Source organism: Bos javanicus, chromosome 13 (genome assembly GCF_032452875.1).
Source record: "Bos javanicus breed banteng chromosome 13, ARS-OSU_banteng_1.0, whole genome shotgun sequence".
NCBI classification, from domain to species: domain Eukaryota; kingdom Metazoa; phylum Chordata; class Mammalia; order Artiodactyla; family Bovidae; genus Bos; species Bos javanicus.
The window spans coordinates 1,519,585-1,538,203 of record NC_083880.1 but is presented as its reverse complement, the minus strand read 5'-3'; the positions used below and the strand labels follow the sequence as shown (position 1 = coordinate 1,538,203).

At 40.8% G+C, this 18,619-nt stretch overlaps 1 protein-coding gene across 2 annotated transcripts in view; it reads right to left on the bottom strand.

The window, feature by feature from the left end:
• Positions 1–18,619, bottom strand: part of PLCB1 (phospholipase C beta 1) — an 857,319-nt gene that overhangs the window by 107,135 nt on the left and 731,565 nt on the right. The gene's annotated exons all lie outside the window — the stretch shown is intronic.

Genomic DNA, 18,619 nt, shown 5'->3' with positions numbered 1-18,619 from the left:
TCAGAATCTCTTGTGAGCAACTGCTTGAAAACACAGATTTCAGGGCCTGTTCCTAGGCCTATTGCCGCTACATGTTTAGGGACAGGGCTGGGGAATCAGTGTTTTCAAAGTCTCCGTTGATTCTGGATTCTTTGCCAGATATAGGGGGTCTCAGTGGTCTCTCATTTTATAGCCCCTGCTAAGTCTCTCAGCAGTGCTTCTGAATTCAGTGATATCCATGCTTCTGCTGCCATGTTCTCATCTCCAACGTTCAGCCTTGTCCAGGATCATTTCTCGATTTTGCCAGCTCCTGCTCACATTTACAGCTCCCTCCCACCCTCTTTCTCAGCAACATCAACATCCAGGCAGTGAAGCCACTGAGCCTGAGATCGCTCAGCCCTTCAGCTCACTCAGTTCTGAGGTTGACTTCCATCTGTGTTCAGCGCCCCCACAGCTGCCAGCACCAACCTCCCTCCCGTGCGCTGCACACCCTGGCCTTCCTCCTTGCTCCTCCCTTGGACCATCTGCACTTGCTGCTTATTCTTTTCAGAGCTAGTTCCCAACTCCTGTGCTCCCAGAACACACACATTCATCTAAACTATTCAAATCAGCCACCATTCAGCAAATATTTGTCAAATGCTTACTTAATACCCGGCATTATTCTAGAAACTCTGAGCTATGCATTGGCTTTATAGATTCTGCTACTTGAAGTGTGGGACAGGATTCATCAGCATTGGCATTGCCAGAGAATGCAACAAAAAATGCAAGTTCTCAGCCCCTACCACTTTAGATTAAATAAAGATCTGCATTTTAATAACATTCCCAGGAGATTCATGTGCACGTTATTGAAGAAGACGGAAACAGTGTAGAAACTGTTATGGACTGAATGTTGTGTCCCTCCCAAATATCAATAAATATATTGAAATCCTGGCCCTCAATGTAAGAGGTGGGAACTTTGGGTGATTAGGAGCCTTCATGAATGGATTAGTGCCCATAATTGTAAAGCACTCCAAGAGCTCCCATACCCTTTGCACCACATAAGGACACAGAATAAAGCTCTCTATGAACCAGGAACTGGGCTCTCTCCAAACACTAAATCTACTGGCATCTTAATGTTGTACTTCTCAGCCTTCAGAACTGTGAAAAATAAATGTGCGTTGTTTAAGCCACCCAGGCTCGAAGGCACCCTTTCAAATTCCCTCTTCTCTGTCTCAAAAGAGCTGTGAAACTTTATCTTCATTGTCTTCATTACCCCAAACTCAGCTAGCTTCCTCAACCCCTGAGGCAGAGATAATGCTTTCTTCCTTGGTGGTTGTGAAAGCTGGAGATGGACATGCGATTCCACATGCACCACGTCACAGGCTCTTGGCCTGGTTTCCTTACCCCGCCTTCCCTGAAAAAAGGGGCTCCCCTCGCATTGCTTCCCATCTTCCCCCCTGCAGGAAGACCACCATTTCACTTTCTTCTCTCAAACTTTCTTCATATTGGACACATTCTTTCCTTTTGCCTAAAAACACATCTCTATTTTCTTATCCTCCAGAGCACTGAACTTTTGTTCCATCTTTGACTTTCCTTTTCTTTCTGTGCCTAACATGGAAGACTGGCGGCTGCTTCCACAACTGTAATGCCCCACCTCACACCCTTCAACCCCGCCATCTCGCTTCCACTCCAACCATCGGCATTTACCTGATTTCACTTTAAGATTACAAAAACTCTTTTGTTATTGAACTCATTGGCTGAGTCTCAGTAGTGAACTTTTTCTTATTCTAGAGATCCACAAGTTTTTTAGTTCACAGTACCCTTAAGATCTCAATAATTTTTTCATGGCACCCCTAAGCCAAAAAAGAAGGAACAGTTCCATTTATCAAGAGATTAGGTTTAAATAACTCAATAGAAGTGCTTTGAACAGATTCCAATAGATGCTGCTGTTTCTTTCGAAAATGCAAACATCTCACAATGCCCTTGTGAGTTCAACATGGTATCTTGTGGTGCCAGGGCACACGGTTTTGGAATCATGACTTTATCTTCTTGATAGTATGTCAGCTGCCAACCACTCTCATAAGAAACTCTCTTCCTTTACAGGATCTTCAACATTTCCCACATCAGTCTTCTCTGACTCTTTTAACTGCTTCAGTACATTTTTGTGTCAATGGCCTTTGAGCATCTCTAGCTGAGGACAGCTCCCCAGCATCTCAACATCTCTCATAGAAGATGAGTCATCGTATTTTCCCATTAGGTATCATCACTCAGTTTAAAAAGTGTACATTACATTTGACTGGCCCCTTGAGTGATTTCCCCATCTAGTGAGTCATGGGAATTTGTTCATTTATCTCGTCATGAAGTATCTCTTAACTTTGTGTTCACAATACTCTGTGCAGATTCTCATTAATCCTATCTGGACTTGGCAAGCATTCCCTCCTTGCCTTCAGTCTCTTCTGAATTTTTCTACTCCATACCAAATTGCATTTTTCATATGTCCCAGAGTCTTAACTGGCTATCTATCCTCAAATATGTTATCTGTTGTTGTTGTTCAGTTGCTTAGTAGCAACTGACTCTTTGTGATCCCATGGACTGCAGCAGGCCAGCCTTCCCTGTCCTTTACCATCTCCCAGAGCTTGCTCAAACTCATATCCATTTTTGGATGGGTGCCATCAAACCACCTCATCCTCTGTAATCCCCTTCTCCTCCTGCTTCAATCTTTCCCAGCATCAGGGTCTTTTTAAGGACTCAGTTCTTCGCATAAGGTGGCCAGAGTATTGGAGCTTCAGCTTCAGCATCAGTCTTTCCAATGAATATTCAGGATTGATTTTTTTAGGATTTACAAGTTTCATGTCTTTGCAGTCAAAGGGACTCTCAAGAGTCCTCTCCAACACCACAGTTCAAAGCAACAATTTTTCAGTGTTCAGCTTTATGGTCCAACTCTCACATCCATACATGACTACTGGAAAAACCCTAGCTTTACTAGACCAACCTTTGTCAGCAAAGTAATGTCTCTGCTTTTTAATACGTGGTCCAGGTTTGTCATAGCTTTTCTTCCAAGGAACAAACATTTTTCAATTTCGCGTCTGCAGTGACATCTGCATTGATTTTGGAGTCCCCCCAAAAATTCTGTCACTGTTTCCATTGTTTCCACATGTATTTGCCATGAAGTGATGGGACCGGATGCTGTGGTCTGTTTTTTGAATGTTGGGTTTTAAGCCAGCTGTTTCACTCTCCTCTTTCACCTTCATAAGAGGCTCTTTAGTTCCTCTTCACTTTCTGCCATAAGGGTGGTGTCATCTGTATATCTGGAGTTACTGACATTTCTCCCAGCAATCTTGATTCCAGTTTGTGTTTCATATAGCTCGGCATTTCACATGATATACTCTGCATAGGAAGCATTACTACAAACAAAGCTAGTGGAGGTGATGGGATTCCAGCTGAGCTATTTCAAATCCTAAAAGATGATGCTGTGAAAGTGCTGCACTCAATATGCCAGCAAATCTGGAAAACTCAGCAATGGCCACAAGACTGGAAAAGGTCAGTTTTCATTCCAATCCCCAAAAAAGGCAATGCAAAAATGTTCAAACTACTGCATAATTGCACTCATCTCACACGCTAGTAAAGTAATGCTCAAAATTCTCCAAGCCAGGCTTCAGCAATATGTGAACCGTGAACTTCCAGATGTTCAAGCTAGTTTTGGAAAAGGCAGAGGGACCAGAGACCAAATTGCCAACATCTACTGGATCATCGAAAAAGCAAGAGAGTTCCAGGAAAACATCTATTTCTGCTTTATTGACTATGCCAAAGCCTTTGACTGTGTGGATCACAATAAACTGTGGAAAATTCTGAAGGAGATCGGAATACCAGACCACCTGACCTGCCTCTTGAGAAACCTATATGCAGGTCAGGAAGCAACAGTTAGAACTGGATATGGAACAACAGACTGGTTCCAAACAGGATAAGGAGTATGTCAAGGCTGTATATTGTCACTCTGGCTATTTAATTGATATGCAGAGTACAGCATAAGAAATGCTGGGCTGGAGGAAGCACAAACTGGAATCAAGATTGCCAGGAGAAATATCAAGAACCTCAGATATGCAGATGACACCATCCTTATGGCAGAAAGTGAAGAGAAACTAAAGAGCCTCTTGATGAAAGTGAAAGAGGAGAGTGAAAAAGTTGGCTTAAAGCTCAACATTCAGAAAACTAAGATCATGGCATCCGGTCCCATCACTTCATGGCAAATAGATGGGGAAACAGTGGCTGACTTTATTTTTTGAGCTCCAATATCACTGCAGATGGTGATTGCAGCCATGAAATTAAAAGATGCTAACTCCTTAGAAGGAAAGTTATGACCAACATAAACAGCATATTCAAAAGCAGAGACATTACTTTGTCAACAAAGGTCCATCTAGTCAACGTTATGGTTTTTCCAGTAGTCATGTATGGATGTGACAGTTGGATTATAAAGAAAGCTGAGCACCAAAGAATTGATGCTTTTGAACTGTGGTGTTGGAGAAGGCTCTGAGAGTCCCTTAGACTGCAAGGAGATCCAATCAGTCCATCCTAAAAAAGATCGGTCCTGGGTGTTCAGTGGAAGGACTGATGTTGAAGCTGAAACTCCAATACTTTGGCCACCTTATGAGAAGAACTGACTCATTTGAAAAGACCCTGATGCTGAGAAAGATTGAGGACAGGAGTAGAAGGAGATGGCAGAGGATGAGATGGTTGGGTGGCATCACTGACTCAATGGACATGGCCTTTGGTTGACTTCGGCCGTTGGTGATGGACAGAGAGGCCTGGCGTGCTGTGGTTCATGGGGTAGCAAAGAGTCAGACACAACTGAGTGACTGAACGGAACTGAACTGAACTGTTCCTGGGGTTCTCAAGGCAAGAATACTATAGTGGTTTGCCATTCCCTTCTCCAGTAGACCACATTTTGTCAGAACTCTCCACCATGACCCGTCTATCTTGGGTGGTCCCACATGGCATGGCTCATTGAATTTCATTGAGTTAGACAAGGCTGTGGTGCATGTGATCAGATTGGTTAGTTTTCTGTGATTGTGGTTTTCAGTCTGTCTTTCCCAAAGAAAGGCAATGCCAAAGACTATTCAAACTACCGCACAACTGCACTCGTCTCACACACTAGGAAATTAATGCTCAAAATTCTCCAAGCCAGGCTTCAACAGTACATGAACTGTGAACTTCCAGATGTTCAACCTGAATTTAGAAAAGGCAGAGGAACCAGAGATCAAATTGCCAACATCCACTGAATCATCAAAAAAGCAAGTGAGTTCCAGAAAAAACATCTATTTCAGCTTTATTGACTATGCCAAAGACTTTGACTGTGTGGATCACAACAAACTGTGAAAAACTCTTAAAAAGATGGGAACATCAGAACACCTGACTTGCCTGTTGAGAAATTTGTATGTAGGTCAGGAAGCAACAGTTAGAACTGGACATGGAACAACAGACTGGTTCCAAATAGGAAAAGGAGTACGTCAAGGCTGTATATTGTGACCCTGCTTATTTAACTTATATGCAGAGTACATCATGAGAAACACTGGGCTGGATGAAGCTGGAATCAAGATTGCCGGGAGAAATATCAATAACCTCAGATATGCTGATGACACCACCCTTATGGCAGTGATGAATGTGAATGTGAAGAAGAACTAAAGAGCCTCTTGAGGAAAGTGAAAGAGGAGAATGAAAAAGTTGGGTTAAAACTCAACATTCAGAAAACTAAGATCATGGCATCTGGTCCCATCACTTCATGGCAAATAGATGAGAAAACAGTGGAAACAATGACAGACTTTATTTTTGAGCTCCAAAATCACTGCAGATGGTGACTGCAGCCATGAAATTAAAAGACGCTTGGTCCTTGGAAAAAAACTTAGGACCAATCTAGACAGCATAGTAAAAAAGCAGAGACATTGCTTTGCCAACAAAGCTCTGTCTAGTCAAAGCTATGATTTTTCCGGTAGTCATGTATGGATGTAAGAGTTGGACTACAAAGAAAGCTAAGCACTGAAGAATTGATGTTTTTGAACTGTGGTGTTGGACAAGACTCTTGAGAGTCCCTTGGATTACAAGGAGAGCCAACCAGTCAATACTAGAGGAAATCAGTCCTACATATTCATTGGAAGGACTGATATTGAAGCTGAAACTCTAATACTTAGGCCACCTGATGCAAAGAACTGACTCATTTGAAAAGACCCTGATGCTGGGAAAGATTTTAGGCAGGAGGAAAAGGGGATGACAGAGAATGAAATGGTTGGATGGCATCACTGACTCTATGGACATGAGTTTGAGTAAACTCTGGGAGTTGGTAATGGACAGGGAGGCCTGGCATGCTGCAGTCCATGGGGTCTCAAAGAGTTGGGCACGACTGAGTGACTAAACTGAACTGTACTGACCCTGACCTTGGTGATAGTTCTGGTGCATCATGTCCAAGCCATGGTCTGTCTTGTTGAAAATACTTTTAAAACTACATAATTTTGATATTTAACAAGCTAAGCTTTTAGAACAAATGCCTTATTGTGAAATCCAGGCATGTGTTTTTTTTTTTTTTAATGTGGCTTTTGTATGCAATTAATGAAAATAGTATTTCCCTAGCATCCCAAAAATGTGTTTTAAAAAGGATAATATCTGTGTTTAATATGACAAATGTCCTTCCACTCTGCTCAGTTTCCCTGTGTCTCCCCAACACTCCCATACTATAGACCCTTCCCTGTAACATTCTGCCTTTTCCAGCTGTTTTTAAAAACTCTTACTATAATTCTGCTCTTATAGCATTTACTGTTTTCATTTAAACTTCTTCTACTTAAATTCCAGGAGGCAGAGTGATTAATATTATAAATTTGTTAATAATACTGGTTTTCCAGTAGTAATGTATGGATGTGAGAGTTGGACTATAAGGAAAGCTGAGCACTGAAGAAATGATACTTTTGAACTGTTGTCTTGGAGAAGACTCTTGAGAGTCCCTTGGACTGCAAGGAGAGCAAACCAGTCAATCCTAAAGGGAATACATCCTGACTATTCATTGGAAGGACTGATGCTGAAGCTGAAACTCCAATACTTTGGTCACCTGATGCGAAGAGCCGACTCATAAGAAAAGGCCCTGATGCTGGGAGAGACTGAAGATGGGAGGAGAAGGGGATGACAGAGGATGAGACGGTTGGATGGCATCACTGACTCAATGGCCATTAGTTTAAGCAGGCTCCAGGAGTTGGTGAAAGACAGGGAAGCCTGGCATGCTGCAGTCCATGGGGTCACAAAGGTTTAGACATGACTGAGCGACTCAACAATCACAACATTGTCGGACTCACATTAAACTAGCAATGAGATTACATCTATGCATATATTTTCTGGTAAGGAGAAGCCTGTGTGCTGCTTTGGAAAGGAATAATACTAATATACAGGCTTCCCTGGTGGCTCAGCAGTAAAGAATCTGCCTGTAATGCAGGAGCGACAAGTTAGTTCCATGGTCAGGAAGACCCTCTGGAGAGGGAAGGGCAACCCACTCCAGTATTCTTGTAGGGAAATCCCATAAAGAGAGGAGCCTGGCGGGCTACAGTCCATGGGGGTCACAAAAAGTTGTACACAACTGAGTGACTAAACAACAGCAACAATAATACTAATATACAGAGAAAATCAGGAGAGAGAGAGGTAGATAGGCAGATAGACATAGAAAGAGCTGTAAGTGATTTCTGGCAAGTGTCTGTCCACTCCTTTTCTCCTCCCTTGTCAGTCCTTTTAGGTCAGTCCTTTCTTACGTGATCTACTCTGTGTAATTTTATAGTATATACTCATCTTGTCCAAGTCCAATATAGGTTTCCAACACTTGCAACTGAGAGAATCTTGACAAAAATAAATAAATACATAAAAATTTCACCTCTTAAACCCTAAATAAGATGAAGGACTCTTTGAGTATTAGGCCTAGGATTTCTATTGCATGAGGCATGAAAACTGAACCCAGAAGGATTTTTCACACAATAATTGAAGTGCTTTTTAACTAACCTAAGGGTACCCTCATTTCAATGTATTTTTAAGCAGACAGGCTCTACTCAAAGAGCTGTTACATCATATATTAGTCACAAAACTCACCGAAGATAGAAAAGAACAAAGGATTAGTTTAGAATTCCTAGGGGAGAAAAATCAGGAGAGTACATAGTAAACTGAAATGCAGTAAATAACATTTAATTTTAACTTTTAATATGATTTTTTTTCTGACCCAAAGGAATAGACACTTTTAAATTATTTTGCTTATTTATTTACCACTCATGACAACTCTCCTAGTTAAGTATTCCAAACCTTCTAAGGAATGAAAAAGAAAAGCCCTGGGGAATATAATGCCATGCTTATTCTCAGCTCCATGCTGAGTTTCACTTGGTTTAGTCATTTGAGGGTGAAAGAATGGTTTCCAAGGAGAATAATAATTCCTTAACTCTAACTGGAAAGGGATTAAAAGAAAAAAGTATGTGGACAGAAATTGCCATGTTTGGAAACTCTTCTAAGAAGGATAATTTGGGGAAGTGGGCAAAGAGCCAACTATAGAATGTTCATGATTGCGCTGTTTTGTCCAACTCTTTGTGGCCCACGTACTGCAGCCCACCAGGTTACTCTGTCCATGGAATTTAATGCAAGTATACTTGAGCAGCTTGCCATTTCCTACTCCAGGGTTTTTTTCCAACTTAGGGATCGAACCCACATCTCTCATGTCTCTTGCATCACACGTGGATTCTTTACCACTGCACCATCTGGGAAGCCCAATAGAATGTTCATCCTTCAGGCAAACTCATTTCCCTTCTCCTTCCACTCACAGCTGGGAGAGAGAGCACCTACTCTTGCCTTTTTAGAAACTTTTTTATTTTATATTGGAGTATAGCTGACTAACAATGTTGTGATAGCTTCAGGCCACGGCAGACTGACCCAGCCATACATACACATGTATTATTCTCCCCCAAACTCCCTTCCTGACCAGGCTGAGCAGACCTCCCTGGAGAGCACTTTCTTTTGTGCTAGTCAAAGCATCCATTCTGAGCTCTCACCATAATTTTTTTTTCTATGAAGAATTAATTTATGTTGCTTCTAAACTAAATAACAATCTATGTATTACATACATTATTGATAATTTTAAAACAAGGGGAATGTTTATACTTGGATGTAAACTGGCTTTTCAAATTGAGAAATATTCATTTATTCATTCCACTTGTATTTTCTGAGCACCTATGATGTGCTGGATACTGTGTGATGCTCCAGCTAGGAGCTGGCGGACAAGTCCTGTCCAGGTGGAGCTCATTTCACCCACCAGCTCCCTTCTCTTCTCCAAAGGAGGAGAAAGTCTTGGACTAAATGAGCAACCATCTTGATCATTTCTGAGGCAGTCTGTCATACCTATGAAATTAATTTCATTTTATATTTCCATAGCTAAACAGAATTTGGAGCTGCTCATTTGAATCTAAAGATTTAAACAATCCTTGAAATTTCCTTTTTTACTTGCTGGGCAAAGCAAAAAATGAAAATGAAAATCTGATCGCAACTCCTAATCAATGTCAATAAGTTGGCCTAATGAATCTATAACATTTAAAATTATTTTTCGCTTTTGAAATATATCAAAGTAAATGTCATTTTCTTAGTTTCTGGGAAATGTAAATGGGTCAATGTAGCATACTCCCTTGAATGATATTTCTGGTATTCTTTTATGAGGCTATCAACTGGAAATGCTTTGATGCATGAGACAGGGTGCTCAGGGCTGGTGCACTGGGATGATCCAGAGCAATGGGATGGGGAGGGAAGTTGGAGGGGGGTTCAGGATGGGAAGCACATGTACACACATGGCTGATTCATATCAATGTATGGCAAAAACCCCTACAATATTGTAAAGTAATTAGCCTCCAACTAAAATAAATAATTAAAAAAATAAAAAAAAGAAAGAAAAAAATCAAGAAATTTGGTAAACGAAACTGAATGAAGTTGAGATGTTTTATCACCCTAGATGATGCTTACATTTTGCTATCTTAACTCTTGAGCCTTGTTTCCTCATCAGTAAAATATGGCATCTAAATGATCGCTAAGATTCCTTTGATAAATTATAAAATTATGTTATTCTATCATTATAAATATTTTTTTAGAATTCAATGATGATTTTAAAATGTCCTAAAATAATAAAAGTAGATATTTATGGCCATGAAATATTTATTTTAATGATAAAGGGAATTTATGTTATGATAAAAGTTTCATTAAAAATAATTTATATATAGCTTTAAGTAAAAATTTATAACAAGCAAAGACTTATCCCTTTGTAATTGTAAAAGACTAATGAACTTACTTGTAAGAGTTTTGAAAAGTTGGTGAAACAACTATTTTTGATTTAATTGAAAGAAAAAGATTGCATAGGATCAAATCAGTTGGAATCATCACATCTGGTTAAACCAATTGGAAACAAAAATCCAAACCACCAAAATTTTAGGATAAGGCTTCACAATTCTGAAAGATGTCAAGACCATTTAATTTAGAATAAATGAAATAAACAAACATTGCTTATCAGTCAGATGTGGGAAAACAGCAATAACCTTTCAAACTGGAGGTTTTCAAATAATTAGCAAAGGAGACATGCCTAAAAGAGGCAAGACTTGTCCTATGGATCATAACTGAAATAATGCAATAAATCAAGGGCTTAATATTTCAATGTGTGTATTCAGTCCCTCGGTTGTGTCTGACTCTGTGACCCCATGGACTGTAGCCTGCCAGGCTCCTCTGTCTGTGGAATTTTTCAGGCAAGAATACTGGAATGGGTTGCCATTTCCTACTCTAGGGCATCTTCCCGATCCAGGGGTTGAACCCACGTCTCTGGCGTCTTCTGCATTATCAGGAGAATTCTTTAACACTGCACTGCCTGGGAAGCCCTTAATATTTCAGTAGTCCATTTGAAAGCTAGACCTAGAAGATCTGCCCATGAAGATAAACAGCACAGCATGTCAGCTCCTTTTTTTCTTAATGCAAAATACATCATTTCAAACATCTCTCACTTACCAGATGGAGTGCAATGAGTCTTATAATTCCAGAGGGCACAAACTAAATTATCAGACTTGTGGATTCTATTTTGGAATTATCCTTTCAGCAAAATTTCTTCTGTTCTCTAAGATCCTTTAAGTTGGTATAAGACAAGACTATTATTTTCTTTGCCTTGGGGATGGGTTCTGTTTACTGACTCTTTTCCCTTCATCTTACCTAAGTAGTTATCAATTAACACAAAAAATACACTGACATATTGTGCACACACACACACACAACAACAACATTTGCTTATTGATTTAAACTGAAATCCCTAATTATCATTTTAATAGATATGAGAATTGAATGATCTCTGTAGTCTATAGAAGTCAGAGGGAAACCAGAAGTCAGAGGGAAACCAGAAGTCAGAGGGAAACTTAACCAGTATTCTTGTACAAACTTTTTCTTTTAGAAATAAGGATACAGACACTTAAAATGGGGAAATGATTTAGCTCAAGCTGCATAACTAAAAATGGAAGCCATGTCTTCTCACTGTAAATCTTGTGCAAACTGTCCTTTGATAAAGAATGGTGACTATGTTCTAGGCACGGTGTTAGGTTTTCTGTGGATTATTTTATTGACTCTCACATCCAAACTGTGAGGGCTATGTGTTGATTTTTGCAAAGAAAAATGGCCCTCATGCTCCACCATTCCCTGAATTCACTCTTTGCAATGAGTTGCAGGTCCCCTGAAAAAGATACAGTCTGTTTCCCTACCCCTGTATCTGGGTGAACCTTACGACCTGCTTGGAGGAAGATGTTATAAGACCTGTCAGGAACTTGCCCCCTTCTGCTTGCTCTCAATTAGAATCCTTTCCAATTTCCATACAGAGAAGCCCAGTTAGCCTTGCTAGATGATGGGAGATGTATGTCAGTCACCTTCCTGGGCCAGCTGACAGTCAGCCAAACTTCAGGAGCAGAGCCTCTAGGTAACTGGCAACTGAACCACAGATCATGAATGAGCTCAGCCAAGAGCAGAAGATCCTTCCAGAGAGTCAAGTTCAAATTGCTTCACAAAGAAACATGGACTAAATAAATAGTTGTTGTTTTAAGTTTTGAGATGTTTATTATGCAACAAGGCTAACGAATATGGATAGGCATACTACTAGAAGGTTCGTCTGTCTTCGCAACTGTGTTCTTAACCATGGTGAGCCCCTGAGGGTAGGGACTACATTTAGGCTGGGGCCACGGGAATCCCCCTACCAGTATAAGAGCTGTGGTAGGCCTTCAGTAACTATAGCTTATATGATTACATAAGCGTATTTTACACTCTCCAATTTGCCCAACTTCCCAAAATAATAAATTAAAAGACATAGCATAGACTCTGTAGGTCAAAAGAATAAGACAGTCCAACAGAAAAGTAGGCAATGGATATAAATTGTTTGTAGAAAAAAGAAATACAAATGGGCAATACACATATGGAAATATGTTCATTTTTTATCATAATTAAATCAATAGAAATGACAATAAATATCATTTATTTATATATATACGGATATATATTTATCTATATATATATTATATATAATATATATATATATTAAATATATACGGATATATTTATCCATATCTATCTATCTATCTGAGCTTCGCAGGTGACACTAGAGTTAAAGAACCTGCTTGCTAATGCAGGAGACATAGAGACTCAGGTTCAATCCCTAGGTTGGGAAGATCTCTTGGAGGAGGGCATGGCAACCCACTCCAGTGTTCTTAGCATGCACTCACTCACTCACTCACTCAATCTATCTATCTAATCTAGAACAACATCAGTTCAATGAATTATGCAATGATGATCAGGAAGACTGACAAATAAGAACACATTTTGACAATTATTTCATTCTTTATTTCACTACTAAAGCCTTTTATTTATTTGTCATTTCTTTTTTGGTAGAGAAAGTAAAGTTTTCAGGAAAGCTAGATCATCAATTTCCCAAGAAAAATGACCTACATTAAAGTCAGAATATTGGAAGAAGACAGATCACACCACCACAGCCACAGCAGATTAGTTACTTCCTGACATTGAAGTTACTCCTGGCACACATAGAACCAGAGACAGCAGAAAATTCAAGATTGGCTTCCAGAAAGGCTGCAGCAGCAAATAACGCTGATAGAAATCATCAGAAAAGAAGATGCTGAGCTCCCTCAGTCTGTAACAGGACATCAAAAATTGCAATACAAGTTTATATTTGAATTCAAGAATTCCTAGCCAATCCATGTATTGTTAAAAAAAAAGGAGGGGGGGTGGCTTTTACTAAAAGCAGTGATTTGTGTATATTATCTCACTATTTTTTCTTACAGTTCAATAAAGTGAGGATTATTCTTATCTCCACTGGACAGATGAGAAAACAGAAGCCCTGAGTGGTCACATAGCTACTCGGTGGGGGACTGGTGGCCAGAAATGATGACATTTGACCCCACACCCTCACTCATCACCACTTACACCTTGATGGGCCTTTCCGTTAGCAGCTGGTCAGTATCCACCCAGGGCTTTCACTGTGAAACATAACTTCCATTCCCCAGATTTGACAGGGAACTGGGGCACCCAGTGAACACTCAGCAGGTGCTACTGTGGGTTTGAGGCCCGAGACTGCTTGCCGATGGGACGGATAGGAGGGTATATGAGAATAATCCCCGCCATGAGATCCACGTGAAGGAAGGAGAAATGAACGGCTTGGAACACTTGGGATACAGAGTATGAGAAGAGGAGGAAAGGCAGGGAGGAAAGCACACTAAGCCTCTGCAGAGGGTAAACAGAAGGGTGCTGTGAGAGGGGATGCCCCTGAAAGGGAGAAAGGGGAGGGAAGACGGAACAGTGGGTCTAACCCTGTGGCAACTGAGAAGCGACCCCATGGATGTCACTGTAAAACCTCTTTTCCTTGAGCTGTGGGTATTGTGCCTTGAATGTGATGCTGGGGCTGATTCTGAAAGTAATCAAGAACCCTCAGAGGGACCCCCTAGGAATTTCTCTTATCAAGCTCACATTTAAAATTAAGACCTTATCCTAATGGTGTCAGGGTCAGCCTATGGCAGCTGATGAAAAACAGGTAGGTTAGAGCAGATTCCCCAAACATAAGAGTTCTTTCCTGAACACAGAGCCTTCACTGGGTTCCACAAACCCCCAAGATATTTATGAAAATTTTTCAGAGGGCGCAAACACTTGAACGGGGTCAGAGAACTGACATCTTTATTTTCACTTATGCCCAACTGAAAGTGTTTGCTTCTATCATATGAACACAGGCAGGAAATCACAGAGGGGATTTCTATAGCATCTGTCCCCTTTATGACTAAGAGATAACCATTCAGCTTGACGGTCAAGGTGTGAGAAGTAGAGACAAATTTTCTATCTCTACCTAGAACCTTATGCTTATTCTAAAATGCATTTTGAGCAAAGGCTCTAAAACCTGTTTCTCTAACTTTAAAGTATAGCAAGTCACCTGGGCATCTTATCAAAACGCAAATTGTGATTTAGCAGGCCTGGGGTGGGACCTGAGACTCTGCATGTCTAACAGGCTGGCTTCAGGTGATTTTCGGATCGCACTGTGAGTAATTGGGCTACAGAGCTGTTTGCACATAGAATTTTAAGGCTAATTATTCTTATTTGGACAGTAGAACAAGTCCTTTGAAGCTACAGAGTGTATGAATAAAGCTTGGTGTGCCTCCTACGAAAACATGAACAGTCACCTCAAAAATATTCTTTTGGTGTTTATTTTTATGGTTAGGCAAACTGTTCCCACACCTGTGTCTCTGTATCAGTTTGCTGGTATCTGTGGTTTCATTTCTCATGTGGTGTCATGACTGGAGTACACGTTCCCTGCGTGTGTGCTGATCACGCCTTTCTCATCTGTATCTCCAGTGTCTATCAGAGGGTTTGGCAGATATTAAGTTGTAATGAATATTTGGCAGGGAGTTTATAGATGATGTGGTTTCTTTCTCAATGCTTAAACTGTGGGTTTACATTTGCATTTAATTCCCAAAGCAATTTTAGGAGATAAAATATCTTCTGTTTAATTTCCTCATCACCCAAATACTCCTTTTTACCTGCGGCCTATTTGCTGTTTAATTACACTTCCATTTGTCTCATTTAGCTTAAAAGGACATTTTTAATTCAGAACCATAACCAAAGATAGAATTGGCACTTCCAGGTGTCTTTCAATCAAAATACTTCCTGGTAGAACAATTTCTAGTTATTACAAATGGGGTTGATACAAAGTTCTAATCCACATGTCAGCTATAAAGACATGTCATATAAATTGAGGATGCTCTGAAATGACTTTAAAATAAACTCTGTGTTGCTCTAAATCCAAGATGTTTGGATCTGAGCCTTCTTAAAAGCGCCCACACAAGTGTGTTCAAAGGCACTGGGGCATTCTCTAACCCCAGATCCACAATCACAGTGGTGAAAGAGGCAGCATTTCAAGCAGGTTCCATACATTTGGCCTGAAAGGGCAGCCTGGCTTGGACATATGCATTTGTTTTTCTGAAAACCCTTTAAAGCTTTCACTATGGACTCACTCATTCCTTCCTGGGGAGAAGGAGGCAGAAGCACATTTTCTGGGATGTCACCTGCACCGGGCCCTTCCGGTGGGTTTTCCCACCTAAAAGTTCAGCTTGGTCTTCTTTAGCTCCCTGCCAACCTTCTCCTTCAGGGGACAGTCTGTCCAGCAGCTTTCTATGCCCCATCTAGTGGTATCTGATGTGGTGTCAACACTCACGTAAAATTACCCCTGGGACTTTGAGCTCGTGTAGCTGTTTCTTGGGATTTCTGCACCTCATTTCTGAAACTCAAGCCTCCTTGTCCCCAGGAGGCCTTTCTGGAATATGTGGGTTTCTGTTTCCACTCACACCCCTAATTTTTATTTCAGGAATCTGCTATGAATCCTGGGATTCCCTCTTATTCCACCATATCTCTTCTGAATAGCCATGTTTCTTTCCTTGGGGAAAGGATCCTGCTGTGGACTGGTGCTCTGAGGAAACTCCAAATGATTATGCCTGGATTGCTTAAGTCTTTGTGGTTCAAAAACTAACTAATTTAGTTCGTCGTGGAAACTTGGGAAAGTCACTACATTTCTCTCAAGTTTTTAATCTGCAAAATGGGCTGACAACAGTACCAACTGGTAGTGTTCTGAAGATTAAATTGGATAATTTCTCTATGATTTAGCACAGCGTATGGTCAATGGCAACCCACTCCAGTATTCTTGCCTGGAGAATCCCATGGACAGAGGAGCCTGGTAGGCTACAGTTCACGGGGTCGCAAAGAGTTGGACACGACTGAGCAACTTCACTTCACTTTACTTTACTATGGTTCCATGGGGAGTGTTCAATATACAGTTGCTACTTTAATTTTTATGATTGTTATTATTTCTGGAGTCCTAGATATGCGGGACTGAGAAGACCAATGGTAGTAGACTGTAGCTCCCAAAGCTATTCTCTCCTGTTAAAATTCACTTGTACTTTCTCAGGCCTGGCAAGGCAATCTCTAGCTTATAGGAAACCTGACCTCTACCCAACTGTAATTTCACTGCTTGATCTTATTTCAATAGTTCAAAAATAAGGCAGCCCCTCAACAGCATGTGAAGCTTTAAAAATAAATCCTTGAGCCCAATGTTTAGATTTAAAGCAGTGGGTTTCAAAAGGGGGGCCTGGGACCAGAAGTGTCAGAATTGCCAGCCCCACTCTAGGCTTGCTGAACTGACAGTTCAGCATAGGGTCCAACAATCTGTGAGTTAACCACCCTCCAGGTGATTCTGATGCCTCTCAGGTTGACACTAACTGACCAAGTGGAATCTGATTTTTGACAAGCTCCTCCTGTGATTTTGACCTGCTCTTTCACATACTATCATTGCAAGCTAGACCAGTAATAGAACAAGAGCATTACCCTGAACCATCTAACACACAGTCGTGACGAAACCATCCACTGTTTACCACCTACCAGCAGAGAAAGCTTCAGAATTCTCTTTCATGGAGAGGCCTCCAGCAATGAAATGAACAAATCATATAAACACCTCTTAGAATCCATTTACCCTAGGTACACTAATTTCTATTACACTTACTCATTTGTTTTGTTTTTGGCATAAACTTATTTTCAAGGCTACTTTATTGCTTGATTCATTTAATTTACCTGTCACCAAACATTTATCATGTCCCTATTAGGTGTCAAGCCATCAACAACAATGAAATGCAAGTTGGTGCAGTCACTATGGAAATCTGGCGGTTGCTCAAAAAAGTAAAAGTAGACTTGCCACCTGATCCAGCAATACCGCTCCTGGGCATATATCTGGACAAAACTATAATTCAAAAAAATACATGCATCCATGTGTTCATAGCCAATGGCTACTGGCTACTGGGGCTTCTCAGATGGCATGGTGGCAAAGAATCTGCCTGCCAGTGCAGGAGACACAAGAGACGTGGGTTCAATCCCTGAGTCAGGAAGACCCCATGGAGTAGGAAGTCCAATATTCTTGCCTGGAAAATTCCATGGGCAGAGGAGTCTGGTGGGCTATACTCCAGGGGGTCGCAAAGAGTTGGACACCACTGAGCACAGCACAGCAGCAGCACATTGGCTATTGACAGTAGCCAAGACAGGGAAGCAACCTAAATGCCCATCTGCAGATGAATGGATAAAGAAGATGTGGTACACATATACAATGGAATGTTACTCAGCCATAAAGAAGTGAATTAATGCCATCTGCAGCAAAATGGATTGACTTAGAGATTATCATACTAAATGAAGTTAAGTCAGAGAAAGACAAACACCATCTGATATCACTTATATATGGAATCTAAAATATGACACAAATGAACCTATCTAGGAAACAGACTTACAGACACAGAGAACAGACTTGTGTTTGCCAAGAAGAGGTGGGAGAGGGACAGACTGTGAGTTTAGGATTAGTAGATGCACAGTATTATGTAGAGGATGGATAAGCGACAAAGGCCTACTGTAGAGCACTATATTTAACATCCTGTGATAGGCCACAATGGAAAAGAATTTTTAAAACATGTATGTATATATATAATTGATGCTTTTGAACTGTGGTGTTGGAGAATATTCTTGAGAGTCCCTTGGACTGCAAGGAGATCCAGCCATTCAATTCTAAAGGAAATCAGTCCTGAATATTCACTGGAAGGACTGATGCTGAAGCTCCAATACTTTCGCCACCTGATGTGCAGAACTGGCTCATTTGAAAAGACCCTGATGCTGGGAAAGATTGAAGGCAGGAGGAGAAAGGGATGACAGAGGATGAGATGGTTGGATGGCATCACCGACTCAATGGACATGAGTTTGAGCAAGCTCTGGGAGTTGGTGATGGACAGGAAAGCCTGGCATGCTGCAGTCCATGGGGTTGCAAAGAGTCAAACATGACTGAGCAACTGGACTGAACTGAACTGATATATAATGGAATCACTTTGCTGTACAGCAGAAATTAATACAATATCATAAATCAACTATATTTCAATAAAGGGCTTCCCTGGTGGCTCAGATGGTAAAGAATCTGCCCACAATGCTGGAGACCCAGGTTCTGTCCCTGGGTTGAGAAGATCTTCTGGAGAAGGGAATGGCAACCCACTCCACTGTTCTTGTCCATTATTCCACGAACACAGGA